Source organism: Bidens hawaiensis, unplaced genomic scaffold, assembly GCF_021521415.1.
Source record: "Bidens hawaiensis isolate Kalapana, Puna unplaced genomic scaffold, B.hawaiensis_p1.1 tig00021383_1, whole genome shotgun sequence".
Taxonomy (NCBI): domain Eukaryota; kingdom Viridiplantae; phylum Streptophyta; class Magnoliopsida; order Asterales; family Asteraceae; genus Bidens; species Bidens hawaiensis.
In genome coordinates, this window is record NW_027493322.1 from 45,458 (window position 1) to 57,566 (window position 12,109).

The 12,109-nt window shown below is 36.0% G+C and overlaps 1 pseudogene across 1 annotated transcript in view; it reads left to right on the forward strand.

Annotated features, from left to right (window-relative positions):
- The first annotated feature begins 1,593 nt into the window (after positions 1-1,593).
- Positions 1,594-12,109, forward strand: part of LOC143563445 (sodium/calcium exchanger NCL-like) — a 31,372-nt pseudogene continuing 20,856 nt past the window's right edge. The window contains exons 1-2 of the transcript XR_013140673.1: positions 1,594-1,969; positions 2,081-2,580. The product of XR_013140673.1 is annotated as a sodium/calcium exchanger NCL-like (transcript). The remainder of the gene's footprint in view (positions 1,970-2,080; positions 2,581-12,109) is intronic.

The window sequence follows — 12,109 nt, forward strand, 5'->3', positions numbered from 1 at the left end:
TGATAACATCTAGTGAATGAAATATGGCCATACACTAGTACTTACTCATAGGCTATCCGATATTGATGCCTCATCACCGCAATTGGTAATGGATGTGGCTTCCACGAGGATCACATACTCACGCAGCTGTGAGGTTTGCGCACCAAGAGAGGAAGAAGAGGAGCAATAGTGAATGGATGGGTGAGCGGTGAAGGCAACGGCATCCGTGCTGCAGTGAGGGTCTCGTGGCAATGGTGGTGAGCGGGTTCCATGCCATATAGCCTTAATGCATTGAAAATAATCACATATAGTGCATTTTAAATAATAAATATAAGCGTTTACACAGTCATCATAGTTCTTTATACGTGCAAGTGTGATTCTTGTGTTTTAATTAACTGGTTGTTATTTACATGCCGAGAAACAGAAGGACGTGATTATAAATTTTCAAACAAGTGAAGCTAAAAAGGGTATACAAACTTGATACAAGTTTATTTGTGATAACCTATTAATTCATAATTTTGATCAGTTTACTGGAAAACTAAGATTAAGGTATATTGCATATTAATTAGATGCATATCCTAAAATATTGATTTAAAAAATATGAATGTAACATGTAAAGGATTAATTTTGAATTATTAGTAAAGTTAAAGGTTTATTTAATTATGTTATATTTATTTAGTTATTTGAATTATAATAGGTTTAGGAAATGTTTGCCTTGGAGAGGAAGTTGGGGTTGTCTTGGATAAGAAGTTTGGTAGGTCTATATAAATAGGGTCTAGTTTATTAGTTTTATTGGAGAGAGTTGAGAGAGAGTTAAGAGAGAGTCAAGGAGTCTCATCTCTATGTACGTTTGATAAGTTCGTGAAGTTCGTTTGTTAAGTTCGTTTGATTATATGAAAAGAGTCGAGGGTTGTCACCCCAAATCTCGTGTTCGTTTGTTTGATAAGTTCGTTTGATATGATTGTTTGATCCGTCTGGGCCAACAATTGGTATCAGAGCTATAAAAAAATCTCGTATCAAGGTTTGGAGATAGTGGCCGATCATAAAAAGAGTTTGATCGTAGCGAGAAAGTGAAGTAGATCGGAAATTGACGGAAAGATTTGTTGATTTTGTTTGAAGTAATTAGTGGTGGTTACTTTAAATTCAAAGAAAAAGAAGTAAATTTTTTTGTCTTTTGTGAAGGCGGTATAACCGCCAACAATTGTTTGTTGTGTGTTCGAGATGACATACTGCCCATTATTAATTTGATTTTGAGTTGTGCATCAAAAGTCAAGCAAGAAACCAAGAAGGTTATTAATTTTATTTTGTTTTTCAGTGGAGATAAAATAAAAGGAATCTCACACTTAGATTTGATAGAAAAAAAAAGTTTCATGTAACAAGCAAGTTTAGTTCGATTAACAAGAACCACGCAGGTCTGATGCAACTTCGTTGTTTGTAATCAGAAAAGAAAAGTTTGTGGTGTTTAAGTATTTATTGGAGATTGATTTTGAGATCGGGAATCAATTCCAACTGAAAGAGCGAACAAGATTAGAAAGTAAAGATAGGAAAGAAATAATGAAGATTGGAGGACTTCCAGTATCGACGAAATCAAACTACAAAGTATGGTCGACAAAGATGGAGGAATTTTTAAAGGAGTATGGTTTTTGGGATGTTATTGAACCTACAGTCGGTGTAGCTGTAGATGAAAGGAAGATGTATACAACGTTAGGGTTCATATGTCAAACTCTGCCGGACGACATCTTGGTACAAGTTGGCATGCTCATGAATGCTAAGGAAGCATGGCGTGTTTTGAAGATTCGATTTCTCGGATTTGATTATGTACGAAAGGAAGAAGACGAAAAAGCAGCTCAAGAAGCCGCTGTGAAAGAAAGATTGGATAAGATCGTTGAGAAGGAAAGATTGGATGCTATTGTTCAAGAAGAACATGTACGTAATAATGAAGCTCAGGAAGCTACAGAGAATGAAGAAGCTTCGCAAGCTGTTTTGAGAAGTGAAGGAAAAGAAATGTTGAATGAAGAAAAAGAAAGAATTTCTTCTTCAGAAGAATAAGAGAAGATAAAGAATTTTAAGGTATGTTTTTATGACTCAAACAACCTTGAAGATGAGAAAACTGATAAGATAAGTGAACAGAAAGGAAGCAAGAAATCTGCTAGTGATGTGTATGAGAGAAAGGTTATGGAATTGAATGAAAGGAATGATGCAGCTAGCAGGTCTGTAGATTTAGAAGTGTGTGTGAAAGTTAACAATCGAGCATTTGTTGATGAAAAGTCAGAATCGAATGAAAGGTTGATAAGAATTGTTAGAATGGAAGGCCTAGTAGGGTCTGATAAAGAAGGAATGAATAGCCCATCTGCAAGGTTTGATGAACAAAGAATGAAGAGAAAAGTGAAAAAGAAGAATGTGGAGAATGAAGTGGTATGTGAGATCAATGTGGATGGTATGAATGATGAACGTGAAAAACTTGTTAAACAAGTTTGTTACAAACAACTGGGAAGAAAGGGTAAAGATGAACCGATGATTAAAGTTGAAGAGTTGAGAGTGCTATTGGGAATTCAAGACCTTGGTGGTACAAAAGAGATGAACAATTCAAGATTAAGGGGGGTGAATGAAGGATTAATCTTGAATTATTAGTAAAGTTAAAGGTTTATTTAATTGTGTTATATTTATTTAGTTATTTGAATTATAATAGGTTTAGGAAAGGTTTGCCTTGGAGAGGAAGTTGAGGTTGTCTTGGATAAGAAGTTTGGTAGGTCTATATAAATAGGGTCTAGTTTATTAGTTTTATTGGAGAGAGTTGAGAGAGAGTCAAGGAGTCTCATCTCCATGTACGTTTGATAAGTTCGTGAAGTTCGTTTGTTAAGTTCGTTTGATTATATGAAAATAGTCGAGGGTTGTCACCCCAAATCTCGTGTTCGTTTGTTTGATAAGTTCGTTTGATATGATTGTTTGATCCGTCTGGGCCAATAACATGTACCCGCTCAACTTAGGTAGATATGATACCACTTAATAAGATTTGTCGAGATCATATCTACATCTAAAATCGTACTGGATTGACAGATTGGACCAATCATAACAAGATACATAACCGCTTTCATTTGAGCCGGCTGGCAACTTGTCAAACTGGTGAACCGGACCAGCAATCGGACCGGACCCACTTTTATTTTTCATATTTTTTTTCGTTTTTACCTTCCAAAATCTCATTTTTTTGATTTAATTAACCCTTCAGACTTTATGTAATGCTGTATATTTTATTAGTATTACAAATACATAAAGATCGATGAAGTATATCCTTACTTTGTTTTATCTAGTCATATATAATATATTTATATTTTAAACTAATTTATAACACTATCCAATTTTTAATGCCTTTTTGACTAGTGAACTGTCTGGTTATAGAATCATTAACGGTTTGATTTTTGGTCAAAAGTAGAACAACAACTTCAAACAAACTGTTTCATTATCTTAACTCTTCTGAATCACATACAAACCAACAAGAGAAAATGTACAACTACAAGCACACAAGTTCTCTTTAATGATGATGACCATCCGGACCTCCAGGAGCAACTCTATTGGGGACACTTTGCAACATAGCCCTCCTCCAGTAATACTTCAACAAAGGTTGATCAAACCCGTGTTTCTTCAAAATGTTACGCGTATCTTCTTTAATTTGCATGTCATTCTGCGTACCAAACGGCCCCTCTAAACTTGAACCGCGTATCAACAAACTTTCTGCTATACATAGCAACACAAGAATAATAATAATAATAACTAGACCGTTTACCTTAGCCATTGAATGTATATGTATGTATATAGTATATAGTCAAAGATGATATATTAGAAACCTTGTAGCATGTTGTTTATATAGAGAAGATTTAGGAAGAAGAGACAAAAGGTGTTTAAGACTTTAGTGGATAGCATGATCATCAGTGATGCAGAATCACAAAAGGCTTATGCTTAAAGGTGTGACATCTTTAAGGCAACCTGACCAATGAGGATATCATATATCCTAAGAGATAAGTCTTTGACTTCCAGATTGAAGTGGAATTGTGATGTATAATATATGATCCATGACCTAATAAAGAATCATAAACACCCAATGGTGTATTTGCTAATAATATAAGTAGTCTTATTGCATGGTTCAACTAATGTAAAAAGAGTATCAACCATTTTTAGTTAAACATCTAGTCATCCTTTCGAATGAAATAAGATATCATCAAACAGATAAGACATAGCTAGCTTTACTAGCTAGATGTCGGTTTTTGTTTGTCATTTTCAACTAACATGACTGTATATGAGCTCAGTTAGCTTTAATAACCAAAAATAAAACACCCGTGCACATTCATATGTACACATACACGTGTGTCTAATAATTTACGTCTTCCAGTAACACCAAAGATCTCATTTATAAGCAGTAAGAACCATCACAACAATTAAATTGAATCGCTGCAACTCTTCACGAAAGAGCAAAAAGCACTGGCTACTATAACTACTCAACAGAACTAGAAAAAAACCTCAATAGAAGCTTTATTACCATGTTAACTGCTCTTTGTTACTACAATACATGGTATTATATATTATTATACCGAGCATCATTAGTATTGAGCAAGCGTATACTCCATGTCTCCATACAAACTTTATTATGATTTCTCCTTTTGTCTTAGGAAGTAAATCTATTCACATTGACAATACATGTATTAATGACACTAAAAATTCAACATTGTTATTTCTTCTAGCTAGCTACCGGTGTTTCTTTGTTGATGATGTCCTATATTTCTAAGTGACTATGTTTGTTTATTTTTCTCACCTTAGATATTTTTTTAATGATTATGAATGTTAACAGAAATTCATGCATCATCATCATCATCATCATCATCATCATCATCATCATCATCATTATTATTATTATTATTTTGTGTGAGGTTAGTTGCAGTGGATGGGGGTGGTGGTGGTGGTGGCGGTAGAAGATGAAGATTAGGATAATCTTTACAATAGTTTAAGCTAAGTGATGCCTAAATGGGCGATTTTGAAAATAGCACCTAGTAAAATATATATATTCAAATACTCTTCAACAACCAAAAATTAATCTCGTAATGTTTAGTGGAGGGGCCTAAAGTGTATTGATGTGTTTGTAAGGGTTGTTTTCTTTGTCTATCTGGATATATATAAAACCAAAGTACAGTATATATAAATGTTTTCTTCTTTTTTTAAACTAGTGGGCGACTCGCGCTTCGCGACGGGATACTCGCGCTTCGCGACGGGATGTTTAGTTGGGATTGGTGTTGGCCATTAGCTTAGAGTTTGGATTATTAAAATCCAATAGCTCAAATTCGCTCTTAAAGTTTGCAAATGATATTTTTCTGTCACAAATGCTTAATTTTCTAGAAGTGATATATGCAACTTGAATATATTCTATGATTTTTGGCTTTCGAATATGGTCTATTACATAGAATAAAAAAATTACAGGTGAGAGCATATTATTTAAGGAAAAATTATGTGTCAAGACAAAACGAATAAAAAACGGTTGTCTTAATTGATCAAGGGTGAAACAAGAGAAAACCACAACCATGATTCTCCAATTTAGAGCTTAATGAAGTCTAGCTGATGTTGCCTTTGATTATAAAAGTCCCCTTCATACTTGAAGATTACAAACATTCAACATATGAAAACAAGGAGATCGATGTTCGAATATTGTATGATCTATTGCAATTTGCAACATGTTGTGAAACTCGAGTGACATTAGTTGAGGCTGTACATAAGTAGAATTGTGGTTAAAAGATCGCTCGAAAAAGCTAGCTCAAAATTGGCTTGGTATGTAAACGAGCTGAGCTTGAGGCAAGGTTGGCTCGCACATTGGCTTGCTCGAGCTCGTCATGGCTCGACTCGTGAACAACTCTTGACATGGGTGGGATGATTAGGGTTGGGAAGTGGTTAAGCTATTGGAATTGATATTCTTGGAAGAAACATTTGGTTATTGAAATAAGATCTTGAGTACATGGTCCGACATATCGTATTTATTGTTATATTGTTTGTCACGGCCTATCATGAGTGGTATTTTTTTTCATAGGCAGGCAGTTAGGCATACTTTGATGACGTTAACTCAAGGGTTATTAGTATCACCTATATTGGCGCCAACCATATTAGTCTAGAATAATATCTAAATGTATTGCGGCTAAAGATGTGCGGAAGAGCCAAGGTTCAACGTATGAATATTAGTTGTAGCACCCCAAAGCCCAAAGTCATGCTCAACCCATAATTTTAAAGTCATGTACTTCAAACTATCCCTCTCTAATCTCTATCCATTAATATGATTTACTATAAATTCCGACGTTGTATGCTAGGTAGCACGACTCAAGAGCGGGAGAGGAAAAGGGCGTGGTTTTGGTTCTGTAGAAATTTGAATGTGCATAGATATCTATATGAATTGTGTGAGGATTGCTTTCAACTGATGGTCAGTTTCTATGCAACGCTTCATCAATCATGCTAATTTAGAGCAATTTCTAGTAAAAGTTTAATAAGGTAGCCTTGATAAACATTTCTTACTGGTACAATATTGTAGTTACCTTCAAACTAAAGAAGATAGTATAACGTAGGTGAAATATAAAGAGGTTTGGGGAGATGAAGAAATCCAATTGTAGTTATAGATATCAAACGAAAACGGATGACCCATATTTTGGTTACCTTTTATCCTATTGAAATGGTTGACGTTGGGTTATCATTTATTGTTAGTTTGCATTGCTATTTATAAAGAATTTTACCGACAAACTTAACAACAACAAGCTTGTCATAAATGGGCCCTTATCGACAAAACGGCTAAAAAGTGTGGACGAGAATTTTATACAAAACTATTACCCTTAAAGTAGTGATGGATTACATGTAGAAAACTAGAGGGAGGTGTGTGAATAGTTTTCTTTACCGTTATACCTTTTCCTTTAACATACTTACACCTTACCATATACACTTAGAAATATTCTCTGTGTTAGAAAACACACACGCGTTTAGAGATACTATACCATGTATGCACACCACCCCAAATTCGGTAAAAGGGGTTCTAGAACTCATTTGAGCATGTCGAGCTTCTAACAAAAAGAGTCTTTTTGGTCCCAACCCACTTAGAATGCTTGGACAAACTCGTCAAAGTTTCACATTGGAAGGGGTCAAGTTTCACATAAATAGAGTGACCCAAAAGTGTCATTTATCGTGTGGGGTCTTATGTGAAGGACATCGAATTTCGTCTAAGCCCTTATACAAATGGTAAAAAAAAGAAATTTGTATAAATCCTCATTTAAAAGTTCAGGACATTCGTGACAACTCGTATCCAAAAGTTAGGGAATTTTTGTGTAACCTTCCATGCGAAAGTTAGAAGACTTGGGCATGCAATCATACGTGTAGAAATCTTAGCAAGCTTCAACAATGACGACTCTTCTTAAACTCAATTAGAACGCATCAAGAACCTAAGTTTATGGTTCAAAAATAATTAAAACATCCGAATAATATCATCCCAAGAATTGTCCGTCAATAAAAATGTGAAACCAACATAAAGTTCTTACCTTTTCGTATAAAACCAAAATGTCACACCGGCCTCAAGTATCTACGTGTATGACCAATAGCTTGTACCAACAATGCAACATTAATTTTCTTGATTTAAAATATTACTTTTATACAAGTAGGGATTTAAACACCCTTGACGACACAATTTTTTTGTTACTGGTGGGATATACTGAGTACGATGATGATGACGATACAAATTTTTTTGTTAGAAAACACTACTAGAAAACTGGGCATTTGCAACTGCCAATTCGGTCACAGATCGGTTGCGAATGCCCTTTTGCGACCGAGTTGCGACCGGTTTCGACGGTCGGTTATACCTTCGTCGGTAAATACTTTGCGACCGAAAATATTGTTGCGACCGATTTTGCAACCATAGTTTCGGTTGTCAAATTTGTGACCGTGTTTGCGACTGAATTATTTTTGCGACCGATTTTGTGACCAAACCCTTACCGACCGATATTGCGACTAAATTTTTTACGACCGATTTTCTAGCCGAGTGTTAGCAACCACTATTGCGACCGGTTTTGCAACTGAAGTTTTAGCGACTGAACTTACAACCGATTTTGCAACTTTTTGTGACTGATTTAGTGACCGTTTTTTGGTCGAAAAAAATTTTTGCAAAATTAAAAGATTTTTTTTGCTATATAAATTTATAAATCTACAAAGTTGAACAAATTTATAACACTAACCAAACATTTAAAACCAAATATGACAAAAATATCCAAATCCAAGTACGATAAAAATACTAAATATCCAAATACAAGTACGATAAGAAATACCAAACATAGGTTCTCCAACAAATATCCGAATTGAAATAATCAACAAAAGACGGCTCATCTCAAGCTTGTTATTAATCTCATCTCAAGTTGCTCGTGACTAGCTTGGCTCGTTTGAACCCCTAATTGTAATCATTCCTGAGAAGAAAAATCAAACTCAAGACTATTACATACGCATAACCAAAGAAATTATGATACAATAGAAATGAAAACAAACTTAAATTTTTTATCTCATTGATACAAAAAATACGACATATCAAAATACAACTTTTTTTATTTAAAGCAAATAAATGAAAATATCTACACTGAGGCGTAAACAAACTCGTATGGGGAGTGAATCATGTCTTCGGCACATACTACGTTTTTGCTAGTAATTAATAGATTCATGTTTCTCTTCAGATAATAAGTGACCCTAATTGCCCATGACTCGTGGATTTAACCAACGTTAACCATAACTAGAACTAACCGACACTCATCAATGTCCTTTGTTTTGCCCCTAATTGACCTTATATCGTATATAGATATACACGACTCATAATACCTTAGTTACCTTTTGTTGACCAATATTGACTCTAATTGGGCAACGCTTACACTGATTAACCAAGTCGTCCCAAATTATTGTCATCGGGGGCACAACTGAGCTAAACACGAGCTTTACGATAATTGGGCTAACTGAGCTAAACACGAGATTTACGATAATTGGGCTAAACATGAGCCTTTGTTTATTGGATCGAGCTCAGACCATAACAAAATGCAAGCATCAAGCTCAACTCGAGCGAGTTCAAAGCAAATTTCAATGAGTCAAAAATAGGCTCGAGCTTGGTTCTATAACTGATAGACACACCAACTTGACTAAAATTAAAATAAAAAATAATATCAACTTAGAAATTATAATATTATAAACTAGCAACTATATGTATGACATAAACTATTTCGGTAGTTATACTTATAACTGTTTATGCAGTTGAATAACAGATCGCCGGAAAAACGTGTGGCCGGAAAAACGGCACGACGGCGGCGGCTGAGCGGCGGCGACAGCTGCTTAAGGTGGTGCTGTTTCGGTGGTGGTTCGGTGTAACATCCTAAAATTTTAATGTTGAATAAAGAAAGTTATGTTTAGTGATTTCGCGTTAATTATTGGATATCGAGTAAGGAGCGGATCATGGACTTGGATTAATTGAGATGGGTTAAATGAGAATGGGCCTTAGGTCCATGGGATTTAAGGGATATAAATATCCCCTAAACTCTAAAATATCTTTCATTTCACCATATTCTCTTACACTCCAAAACACACACACCTCACACCAACACCGCCGCCGGCCGAGGGAAAAACCGAGCCAAATCCGAGAGAGAGAGAGCGATTAGTTGTGATAACAAGTTAAACAAGATCCAAACAAGCTCAGAAAGGTATGATTCTTGATCCTTGAAGTTTAAAGATCCAAGTTTTTTAGTGTAGATACGACCGAAAATGGTCGGGAAGCGTAGTGGGTGATGTCGAACCTTAACAAGGGTGTTAAAATCGCCAAAATGCTCAATAAAAACCAAAACAGCGGCTGATCTGGGCAACTTCGCCTGCAACTGGGCAACTTCGCCTTCAAAGCGATAACTTCGCCTTCAAAGCGATAACTTCGCCTAAAGCCAAGTTCGCCTGATGACAACTTCGCCTAAAGCTAAGTTCGCCTAAGGTTTAACTTCGTCTAAAGCTAAGTTCGCCTAAGGTTTAACTTCGCCTAAAGTCAAGTTCGATTAGAAAATAAATTAAAAACCTAATGAAAACCTAAAGCCAGGGGCTTTGCCCCTTGGACCCTGCTAGGGGCTGCCGCCCCTAGACCCCGCTGCCAGGGGCGCTGCCCCCGGACCCCCGTTCGTTGTGGGTAGTAGTTAAGACTAGAAAGATGATATGCGTAGTAATAATTAATTGATACGTATACTTGTTATACAGTCATCCGTGCACAACTGAAGAAAGGGATTACGATTAACGGTGAACGTAACCGTGTTTAGGTGAGTTTCTAGCCCCATTTATGTGTTATGTTTTCGGGGCTGTGTGCATACTCGATATGTTTGTTAATACGCTTATCTTAAGAGATAAGTGTATGCCTTATGTGAATGATGTGATATGTATGAATGATTGCTTGATGGTACGTGAACGATCTTCGGATATTGCACGTACTGTCAGGTTGTAACGCTAAGTATAAGGTAAGTATGATATGTATGCTTATGTGTATGAATGTGATAAAGTTAATAAAAGAAGGAAAGGATGGTTGTATGGTAACGAAGAGGGAATCGAACCCTACTAATATTCGAGAACTAGGGAACCGAACCCTACTAATATTCGAGGAAAGAGGGACCGAGCCCTAATAATACTCGAGGAAAGAGGGTACCGAGCCCTAATAATACTCGAGGAAGGAGGGTACCGATCCCTAATAATACTCGAGGAATGTAGGGCGTAATGCTCTTTATAACGTAAGATATGAAAGTAAGTTAATACAAAAGAAAGTATGAAAGTAAGAAAGTATGAATGAAAGAATATAAGTTTATGTGTATTGTATAGTGTATGATTAACTAGAACTCACTCAGCGTAGCTGACTTTTAGTATGCACGCAGGTGAGTAGGATGAGGCAGCTCGCTTGAGGAGACACGTGGCATTGAATAAGAAGCTGGCATCGGAAGACTCAAGACGTTTAAGTTTAATGTTTCGTTTATTTTGAAAGACAAAATGATGTTTTAAGACAAGACATGTTTGTTATGTAATGTTTTATGAAAGTTTTATATTCCGCGTAGATGTTTTAATTAACTCTGATATTTAGAACTGTGTTTATGAGTAAATCCAACACGAAAGTAGGGCTACCGGTAACGGGGCCTTACATCCGGCAGGGTAGTGGCTGTTATGTAAGGTGGCTAGGGTTTTGGTTTTGTAAGTTGATTAGGTTAGATCCATTGAAGAAGATGATGAATAGTAACCATTTTTATACAAATACCAATTAGGGTTTAACCTATGTTAAACCAATTGGGCTTAAGTCCAATTAACCAAACAAAGCCTTTAACCATCATCCGGTCCATCTAATTGATTGTGTCGGGCTCAATTAACATTTAAGTGGGTTTATGTTTCGTTACCTCCAGTGTAACTCATACCGGGTCACATTCGTGTCGGTCCGCGTTGACTTGACCCGAACCGACCATTAAATCCAACAGTATCTCACTTGGACGGATTTGGGTCAAGTATCACAACGCTAACAGCTAGAGGCGTTCTAGCTACACATAACTGTTCCCAACCAAATATGACATTTTTAAATCCATAACCAAAGTATCTTGGAACCTTATTGCAAGATAATGAATTTATAGTAATCGTTGTCATCTATCCTTTCTGTATAAGACATCAATTGAACAATGAGACATGGATCAAATCAATCTCATAAAGCGTTCAATTATTTTAATTCTCGATATAGAGTCAAAGTGGTCCATTCAAACACACAGTAAGTTTGGGTGAGGCCTCACACTTTACCAATTTGAATCAACGAGGGCGCCAATATGTATAACTGTTACATTTTAATGTAAGAGTACAGAATCCCATCTTGACTACATACAACTCCCACTGAACTCCAAAACATTCCCAATCAATGCCTTTATGGCTGGAAGTTACGCAACAGCGGTTGACATGATCAAAGAGTATTCCTCGATAAACGAAAATTCTAATATGTATCACAGGTCTTAGGATACTAAATGAGCATACTATTATCAAAACATCTTATGATCAAGATCTATGAAGATGATTTGATGCGAGATACATCCAACGTCATTCATAATGA